Genomic DNA, 10,316 nt, shown 5'->3' on the forward strand with positions numbered 1-10,316 from the left:
GTCACAACAGACACGGGCATAGCGAACGAGTTGTTATATATTTACACCGTAGGATGGTGCCAAAGGAACATCACCGTCCAAAAAAAGGAAAATTAACAATAGGGAATGAAAAATCGTCCCTTTTGTCGTCAATTTTTGTGTAGAGTTTCCAGTGTAAAACTGAAATATACGATTCTAGGAAAGGACAGTTATTACTGTTTAAATTTGATTTATTTAAGGTAAGTTCCTTTGGGTAAATTTCGGCAGTATATTTTGAAAATTCTTGATTATTTAACGAAACAATATCATCAAGATAACTGTAAGTGTTGTTGAATTTATCAATTAAATGCAATACAGACGGTTCTTTACTGAGTTTGGTCATACATTGTGATTAAAACAGTACAAGAACAAGTATGCTATTAAAGGGGCGCAATTGGTGCCCATAGGAATACTTACAACATGTCGATAAACTTTATTGCCGAAACGTACATAAATGTTATCAAGGAGAAAATTAACAATAAAACATACGGAGCACAATAAAAGTCTTATAATGGCTTATAATGGCAATAAGGATTATAAAGGTTTTAGGGGTGGAGATCTGAACTGATGGTTTCTGATATATTTAACAATTTATCTTATCAGGTGACGGGACATGTCCCTCAGGTACAACCCCTAAAGTGCACCAGAAAGGTATAGCCAAGGCAAAAATATATAATCATATGGTTTGGGCAATACTTACATGTCCGTCTTTCAACAATTAGTTATTTTACTTGAGGTCGAATGTCAAGGTCAGAGGTCATCTGCAATAGAAGTGAAAAATCTTCTTGTCCTAATGCACACAAATACCAAAACCAAAGTCTACGTCAAAGGATAGAGAGCCATAACCCGGACAAATAAATGTTACAAAAATAGCTTAACCCTGAATTAGACGGGCAAGGTCGCATGATGGTCATTACGATATGTGACAAGAAATACTTACTTAACCATTATGCTCCATGTCTGTTTTACTTGTAAAGTAATATATCAGTAAAACGTTAAGGTCCTTGTCATATGTAACAGTTGTTAGTACATCCAGAGACATATAATACATGTATATATGTGTATATATGTCTCTGGAATAGGTAACAAAAGAAACTAAGCAAAATGACAATGATACATAAATGAACAAAGGACTACTAGCAGTTACTGACATGCCAGCTCCAGACCTCAATTAAACTGATTGAAAGATTATGTCTTCATCATATGAAAATCCGGTCCTACTAAAAAGCGCCCGTAAGCGCCCGGGGAAAAGAAAAAGCACCCGGGGAAGAAAAAAAAGCGCTTCTCGTTTCTCGTTTTTTTATAGATTAGTTTTCCTGTTTGAATGGTTTTCACACAGTCATTTTTGGTGCCCTTTATAGCTTGCTGTTCCGTGTGAGCCAATGCTCCTTGTTGAAGGCCGTACCTTGACCTATAATGGTTTACTTTTATAAATTGTTACTTGGATGGAGAGTTGTCTCATTGGTACTCATACCACATCTTCCTATATCTATTATGTAGCACAAAAGTGAATAAAAAAACCACAAAGGACCTAAACGTGTTTTTATCCCATATGTATGCAGTGTGTCACTGTGTCTTTCGAAATATTAACTTGAATCCATTTAAACAATTTCTACAAGTTCATAAGTTGAGGCTATCCCTTTTGTCTCGTTGATCAGAAACAAAAATAGTCATAAACTAAACTTAACCGAGTGACTGAAAAAATAAAATCATGCGAAATACCCCTAATTTCAGAAACCCCTTTCCTGTTACTGGCATTTGCCGTCCAGATTCAAACTAGATTTAAGTGATAAGATCTAATAATTGAGCAGATACACCTGCTTGCAGAAAAAAAACAGTAAATGAAATACCAAAATTAAATGTGACCAGTATTTTGTGTTTCATAAATTGTGTTAAAATCAAAAAAGCTTTTGTCAAACATTACTTCATTATCATCTGGAAATAAGAAAGTTAAATGTTTAAAGTAACTAAGGGGCATAACTCTTGAACGGTTATTCTCAAAACCATCAAAATGGACCTTGAACAGTTTTTCGATGATCCATGATATTATGTACAATTTCAAAGGATTGGGTCAAGTGGTACTATAATTATCATCCAGAAATCAAAGAACTAACATTTTCAAAGGCAAGCTGCAAATCTTGAACAGTAATTGTGAAAAAAATCAAAATCTTAACTTGACCTGTACTTTAATGGTCCATGACATTCTCAAATTAAAGAACCTTAGTGAGCGCACTCACATACCCCACGTCCCCACATTGTCATTGGAGAAATAAAATAAGTGTAAGAAAAAAAAATTGAATCATAATTTCCTGTCAATATGCACATCTACATAGTATTTCCTTATTATCTACAAAGTTTCATGAAATTCTGTTGTGTGGTTTCAGAGGAGTTGCGATGACAAACTGTTGCAGTAGTACATTAAAGCAAATGAGTTCAAAGGGGCGCAACTCCTAGAAAAAAAAATTGAATCGTAATTTCCTGTCAATATGCACATCTACATAGTATTTCCTTATTATCTACAAAGTTTCATGAAATTCTGTTGTGTGGTTTCAGAGGAGTTGCGATGACAAAAGGTTACAGTAGTATATTGGGCAAATAAGTTGAAAGGGGCGTAACTCCTGGGAAAAAAATTGATTCGTAAATTCATGTCGATATGCACATCTCCATAGTATGTCCTTATTATCTGAAAAGGTTTCATGAAATTCTGTTGTGTGGTTTGAGAGGAGTTGCGATGACAAGAAACAGGACTGACGGACAGACAGTCGGACAGACAGTCGGACCGACAGACGGACAGACAGATGGATGGACGGGTCAAAAACATTATACCCTTTGCAAAAAATTTTCGTGGGGTATAATTAATTTTAATAACGAGTCTATTCATATAATATTACTATAACTTCTATCCCTTAAATATTTAGGCTTAAACAAAACTAACAATATATTCATGTTGCTGATAACCCAGACAGCTCGTCTGGACACCAGATTTTAATGATTTTTAAAACAATATCCATGTATACAAATTGTAAGCATATATACATAAAAGATAATCATAAAAATCATAATTGATGAAATGCTTCTATGCTGTATTTTAAGTTAAATACCAAATAATGACAAAATCTCTTATCATCAACAATCTCCCTGCCAGTAACAACCATGACAACCGACTAAAACGACTGAACTTGGTCAAACTTCTTTAAATAAAATGCTCCGCTGGGGCGCAGCTTGATACGACCGCAGAGGTCGAACCCGGAACAGTTGGGGCAAGTATGGACACAACATTCAAGCTTGATACAGCACTGAATTTGGATTGTAATTAAATATTTGACACAGAATGAATGTGGTCTAAGAACTTAAAAAATTTTAATTTACCTATTCAAACCATATCATTATTATTTGCTTTTATATATAAATCAGTAATAACCAATTTAAAATGGAAAATTTTAAAGAAAAAAAAGGAAAAAAAAATCCCCCCCAAATTTGTTGAACCCCCTTATGATTCATCACCCCCAAACTCAATCCCAGCCTTCCCTTTGTGGAATGGTACCTTGCAGTTCAATTTTAGAGATATCCATACACTTGAACACAAGTTATTGTCTGGAAACTAGAAAAATGCTTGTTTTTTGGCCCCTTTTTGGCCCCAAATTCCTAAACATTTAGGGCAATTACCCCCAAACTCAAACCTAGCTTTCCCTTTGTGATATGGAACCTTGCAGTACAATTTCATAAAGATCCATACACTAACACACAAGTTATTGTCCTGAAACTAGAAAAATGATTTTTTTTGCCCCTTTATGGCCCTTAATTCCTAAAATTTTGAGGGAATTACCCCCAAAATCAATCCCAGCCTTCCCTTTGTGGTATGGTACCTACCAGTACAATTTCAGAGAGATCCATACACTTGAACACAAGTTATTGTCTTGAAACTAGAAAAGTGCTTGTTTTTTGGCCCCAAATTCCTAAACGTTTAGGGCAATTACCCCCAAACTCAAACCTAGGTTTCCCTTTGTGATATGGAACCTTGCAGTACAATTTTATAAAGATCCATACACTTACACACAAGTTATTGTCATGAAACTAGAAAAAATGCTTGTTTTTTGGCCCTTTGTTGGCCCCCAATTCCAAAAACTTTGAGGCAAATACCCCCAAAATCAATCCCAGCATTCCCTTTGTGATATGGAACCTTGTGATACAATATCAGAGAGATCCATACACTTACACACAAGTTATTGTCATGAAACTAGAAAAATGCTTGTTTTTTGCCCCTTTTTGGCCCCTAATTCCTAAAATTTGGAGCAATTACCCCCAAAATCAATCCCAGCATTCCCTTTGTGATATGAAACCTTGTGGTACAATGTCAGAGAGATCCATACACTTACACACAAGTTATGTCTGGAAGTTCCAAAAATACTTATTTTTGGCCCCTTTTGGGCCCCTAATTCCTTAACTGTGGGTACCATAACCCCCAAAATCAATCCCCACCTTCCTTTTGTGGTATTGAACCTTATTATAAAATTTCATTGAGATCCATTCACTAAAACTAAAGTTAGAGTGCGAAAACTAATGTGTCTTCGGACGTCGACGACGACGCCAACGTCATACCAATATACGACCACAAAATTTTTTTTGCGGTCGTATAAAAACTGAATTTGTAGTGGGAAAATTTTGGAAACCTGAGTCCAAAACCTAATGCTCTGAAGACCGTCTCAGGAAGTATACTTTAGACAGTATAAAAAAATGTATAATTATTCAGAACAAAACAATTGATAAAAATATAAATTATATCAAACTCAGCTAAAAAATAAAAGAAGAATGTGTCTGAGGACACTATGCCCTTGCTCAAGCTTTGCAATTTTAAAATTTTTAAAAAGGAGCATACCCGGTAACTCTAGTAAAATTTAGTGACTCAATGCCCAAATTTGCAATTTTCCAACTGATAAAGGGGCATTACTCTTAAAAAATAGTGCGGAAACAAAAATGGGACAAAAGGAACAACAAAAGGACAGAAGGACATCAAGGGTAACACTTAATGCCTCCTTTCTCTATGGCAGGGGCATAAAAAAACAAAAACATTCGGAACAGATATATATTTAACAACGGTGAAAGCCAAAATATACATTTCATTTTTTCTTTTATTTTAAGATTCTCCATTCTTAACTTCTGGAAGTGTTTTGACTAGACATGGACCATTATTAATATATCTAAAAGAGTAGGTCTTCAAATAAAAGTGGTCAATTTCAATTCATTTTCAAAGTACCAATTAAATCTAGCCACAGGGGGAAAAAAATAATGAATACAATCTGAACTATGAACTCAAAACAAAACTATACATACCAATAAACTGTTAACACAGAGATATGTCTCGCCTATTTGTTATTTTGATAATGCAAATGTTGAAATTAAAATAACAATACTTTTACATGTAAGTTATGCAAATATTCAAAGTCAATGAACCATGACTAAAGGTACAGGGCTAAACAATCTCCATGGAAATGAGATAAGCCAATGCTAATACGACTGCATACCAAATACCATTGACTTTTCATAAGTCATTCCCTTTAAAGAAACCTAAACATAAATACTAACTTGTAAACTAAGCAAAAGTTTCAAAGTCAATAGACCATGACTGAAGGGCGGGGCCAAATAATCTTCATGGAAATGAGTTATGCCAATGCTTATACAACTGCATACCAAATATCATTGACCTACCACTAGTGGTTCCCCATAAACTGACCTAATCACAAACTAATACATGAAAACTAAGCAAAGTTTCAAAGTCAATAAACCATGACTGAGGGGGCAGGGCCAAATAATCTCCATGGTAATGAGATGTGCCAATGCTAATTCAACTGCATACCAAATATCATTGACCTACCGCTAGTGATTCACCATAAACTAGACCTAATCACAAACTAATACATTGTTGACGCCGCCGCCGCCGCCAGAAACAGCATACCTATGTCTCGCTTTTCGACTCCGTCAAGGTGAGACAAAAACCAGTTCAGTATCAATATGCATGACAAAAAAATTGTCAAGAATGGACATGAGTAGAGCTACCTGAGTATATCCTTTGGTTTTAATGGTAAAAAGAGAGATTTTAAAATTCAAAATAAGTTATCTATAACTTACAATCTTGTTGAAAATGGAAAATCTTTACACTATTTTTTTTTTTGTAAAAAATTATAAACATTTTCTCAAACATACACAAAAATTGTCTGAATTACATTCTTTACTGGTACAGTCACCCAATCATTTTCATGCAGCCACTGTTAAAGTTACCTGAAAAAGAAATATTCATTCTTAAACATATCTGTCAAAACTATGTGAAAATAATTGAAACAATATTTAATGCAAAAGAATAATTAACTGGACATTACAATTATGATGCATATAACATTTCTTTACCTAGCTTTAAAGTGACTAGTGGACATAACTTTTAGACTTCCAGTCTTTGTTGGCAAAAAAAGATGAAAAACAAGTCGTTGTTTGTTGTCTATCATATTTTTTGTTTGTTTATTGTTTTATCCTATAAAGTCATTGGTTTTCTCATATGAATTATTTCATATTTTGCCATGTTGGGGCCTTATATAGCTTACAATACAGAATAGGTTTTGCTCATTGTTGAAGACCATAGAATGGCATTCTATAGTTGCTAACATCCTTGTCATGTGGTTTCTGGTTGATTAATGTCTCATTGGCAATAATACTACATTTCTTAATTTCTATATATATAGCGGGATTAATTTACATAAAAAAAAACAGAGAGAAGATATCCAAAATTCAAATCTTTGACTTCCCTTTTTTGTATCTTGATACCCCCTTCCAAATTATACATACACTTATAACATGAAAAATTCTAGTGACATTCTCTAAGTTGAATAGTTCATAAATCTATGTACTAATTCTTACCATAAAAGTCAGCTCCAATTGCCATTCCCAACCTCAATCCTTACGGACCAACTGTGATGTTAACCTGAAATATAAAATGCCTCATCATCAAAAATTGTTTAAACTGATCATTGTTGGTATACTTATATATATTTAATATAAATACTGGTAGTCTATAAATGTGTAATAGATGTTGAGAACATGTGGATTAGACAGCTATCCAGCAACCCAGCAAACTTTTATGTAATTGCATCAGATCCTAAAATTAAGTTTTATATACTGGCACTGATAAATGAGAGAGTAGACCTGACCAACTCCTAAAAGCCTAGAGAGAATTTTCCAAAGAAATTTTATAATACATGTTTTTTTTTTCCTCTTCAAAACTGGAATAACATTCTGGTACTTACCTTCCTTTTAGATGTATTAGACCCCAAAGTCTAATTCCCAACACCATGAAAACATGTCACGTACAGAAAGAACCTAAAAAGGAATTCAAATGGATACATTATTATATATTTTATAAATCCATTTCTGTCAACATAAACATTTACTAAATATTGTTTTGATTTCTTACTACATGTTCACAATAGTATAACATCAACACCTAAGTTTGTAAAATTAATATAAAGATGGGAAAAAAAGGAAGTCAAAGAATAATGATTTGAATTTCAACTGCATTAAAATCTGCATATTTTACAGAGTTATCTCCCATTAAATTAACAAATCTTGTTTATTGAATTTGCCTCCCCTTGGAAGTTCTATTCCAACCTCAGGATTTACTATTGCTATTTTAATAGAAAATCTTGTTAATATACTTAGTACATGTATCTTTAAATATTAAACTGGTAAAATAATTCTCCGTCGGGTAGCTAGATGTTTTCACAACTTTTAGTTTTCAGTTTTCTGACTTGGAAAATATGTTCTCACCCTTCACATGGCTACTGTGAGAAAAACATTTATAATATGTCTAATACAGTTATTTTTACAGCGGATGACCGTGAGGTCATTCCGGTGTATTGCTATTGCCTAAATTTCCATTATGTAAATTAGTTTTGGGTTTTTAACCGATCTATAAACATGATAAATACGCCGACATCATCGAGTGCAAAATAACATTCCTTATCGCTTGCTATAAATTCATTTCTTCAATGAATACTCATCAAATATTTTTTTTAGAACATAATTTAATAATATTAAAATGTTTTATATGTATGTAAGGAAAAATTATTAATATCTATGCAGACGTACAGAAAAAATTGTATTAACGCATGCGGAAGAATATCTCAAGAACGATTGCAATCTCCTATAAGGAGGTGAAGATTATATACAGATACATGCAGAGTTATTGGTCCTTGCTCTCTCGTTTTGCGGGAAAATATGAATGCCTACTCAAATCCAATCTATAAGAAAAATCGAGGTATTTAAGTTGATTTCTTCTTTGTGTTTTATCCCATTGAAATCAATAGTCAATACCATATTTTATTTCTTTAAGACAAACAATTACACACATAGGACATATAAAGACCATCAGAAATAATAAAGACAGTATTGTAACCTATATATCTCTGTAAGAACTCTGTAATGGAAACAAATAATAAAGATTAGTGATGTTTGAAAAATTGTTGTCACTTCTATCAAAGCAGGCTCTCTTAAAAGCTTACAGTAGATTTAGCTTCATCTGTGATAAAAATAAAATATATAGAGTATAGAGTATAGTATAGAGTATAGAGTTACGGAATAGAAAATGAAAGGATATGGAGTAAATGTACATGGGACAAAATCGCACCACAATACATAGAAAACATAGAAAATTATCAATGAACAGGGCTTTTATTCCTGTTCTTCATCTTGACCATTGATGTAGGGTCTTCAACAATGAACTAATCATTCACACCCTACAACAAGGTCAAGACGGCCCCTAGCGTCGACTTAAGCGGTACTATTGATAAAAATAAACCACAGTTCACCTTCTTGCTCCCCACCCGCCTAATCTATATGCCACTCTTCCTGGTCTATTAGCCATATTAAAGGTCGACTACTGAAAAATCCTCTCTAAGCTGAATCTGCAAAATTCCAAAATTACAAATTAAACATCTGTGAGTGAACTCTGAAATGAAATATAAATATACTAGTCAACAAAAGTAACGATACACAAGTTTGAACTCCAATTTATCATGAAATATAATAAAACAGGAAAAACTGTTAAATTATCCAAAGCAAATGCATATGATTAAAAGAATCTGACCAAATTGGAAAGTGAGAAACTACCGTGTTATATAACATAGGGGTCAAATTTATTTTGCGGAAAATGATGACAAAAGTCAGCACTTAATTTCGAAGATGAAAATTAAGTATTCAGATATCTGCAAAGGCATTCAAAATTTTAAGCAGACCATGCATAAGTTTAAGTTCTAATATCGATTTTTGAATTTTTGGGTGAAAATACGATTTTTGAAATAAAATGGCATCAACAAAAAATTCATGTATTTCCCTTAAATCAATGATTTTGGTAAGAATATAACACTTTGTAAATATTAGACCAATTGGGCAATTATTTACCTTGGTGCAGTGTATCCAATTTCATTATATATGGAAAATACGTTGCCTTGTATCATTTCTTTTGTTGACTAGTATATATATACAACCATACAAATGAAAATATATAAAATGAAATAGATCTACTAACCTAACTTTGAGCTGCTGAACCGTAGCTCTTAGGTCCTTATGATATTTATTGAACATAGATGGTCCTCAAATAATCAAAAAATATCATAAGGACCTAAGAGCTACAGTTCCACAGCTACCTTACCATCAATTCTTTGAAGTAACCTGTATAAAAAATAAATATATATACAACCATATACATGAAAATATATACGAGATGCAATAAATCAACCAACCATACTATTAGCTGCGGAACCGTAGCTCTTAGGTCCTTATGATATTTATTGAACATAGATGGTCCTCAAATAGTCAAAAAATATCATAAAGACCTAAGAGCTACCGTTTCACAGCTACCTTACCATCAATTCTTTGAAGTTACCTATATAAAATATAAATACAGATACAACAATATACTTGAAAATATATAAAATGAAATAGATCAACCAACCTTACTATCTATAGCTGCGGAACCATAGCTCTTAGGTCCTTATGATATTTATTGAACATATATGGTCCTCAAATAGTCAAAAAATATCATAAAGACCTAAGAGCAAGTAAAGGTTCCGCAGCTACCTTACAATCAATTCTTTGAAGAAACCTATATAAAAAATAAATATATATATATATACAACAGTACACATGGAAATATATAAAATGAAACAGATCAACCAACCATACTATTTATAGCTGCAGAACCATAGCTCTTTGGTCCTTATGATATTTATTGAACATAGATGGTCCTCAATTAC

The 10,316-nt window shown here is 33.0% G+C and overlaps 1 long non-coding RNA gene across 1 annotated transcript; it reads right to left on the reverse strand.

The window, feature by feature from the left end:
- Positions 1 to 4,909: 4,909 nt before the first annotated feature.
- On the reverse strand, positions 4,910 to 9,642 carry LOC127734350 (uncharacterized). The gene is made up of 4 exons (XR_007997520.1): positions 8,871 to 9,642; positions 7,311 to 7,383; positions 6,925 to 6,988; positions 4,910 to 6,294 (listed from the first exon to the last, which is right to left on the reverse strand). It is a non-coding gene; the product is annotated as an uncharacterized LOC127734350 (long non-coding RNA).
- Between the last annotated feature and the right edge of the window lie 674 nt (positions 9,643 to 10,316).

Source organism: Mytilus californianus, unplaced genomic scaffold (assembly GCF_021869535.1).
Source record: "Mytilus californianus isolate M0D057914Y unplaced genomic scaffold, xbMytCali1.0.p SCAF_3, whole genome shotgun sequence".
NCBI lineage: Eukaryota > Metazoa > Mollusca > Bivalvia > Mytilida > Mytilidae > Mytilus > Mytilus californianus.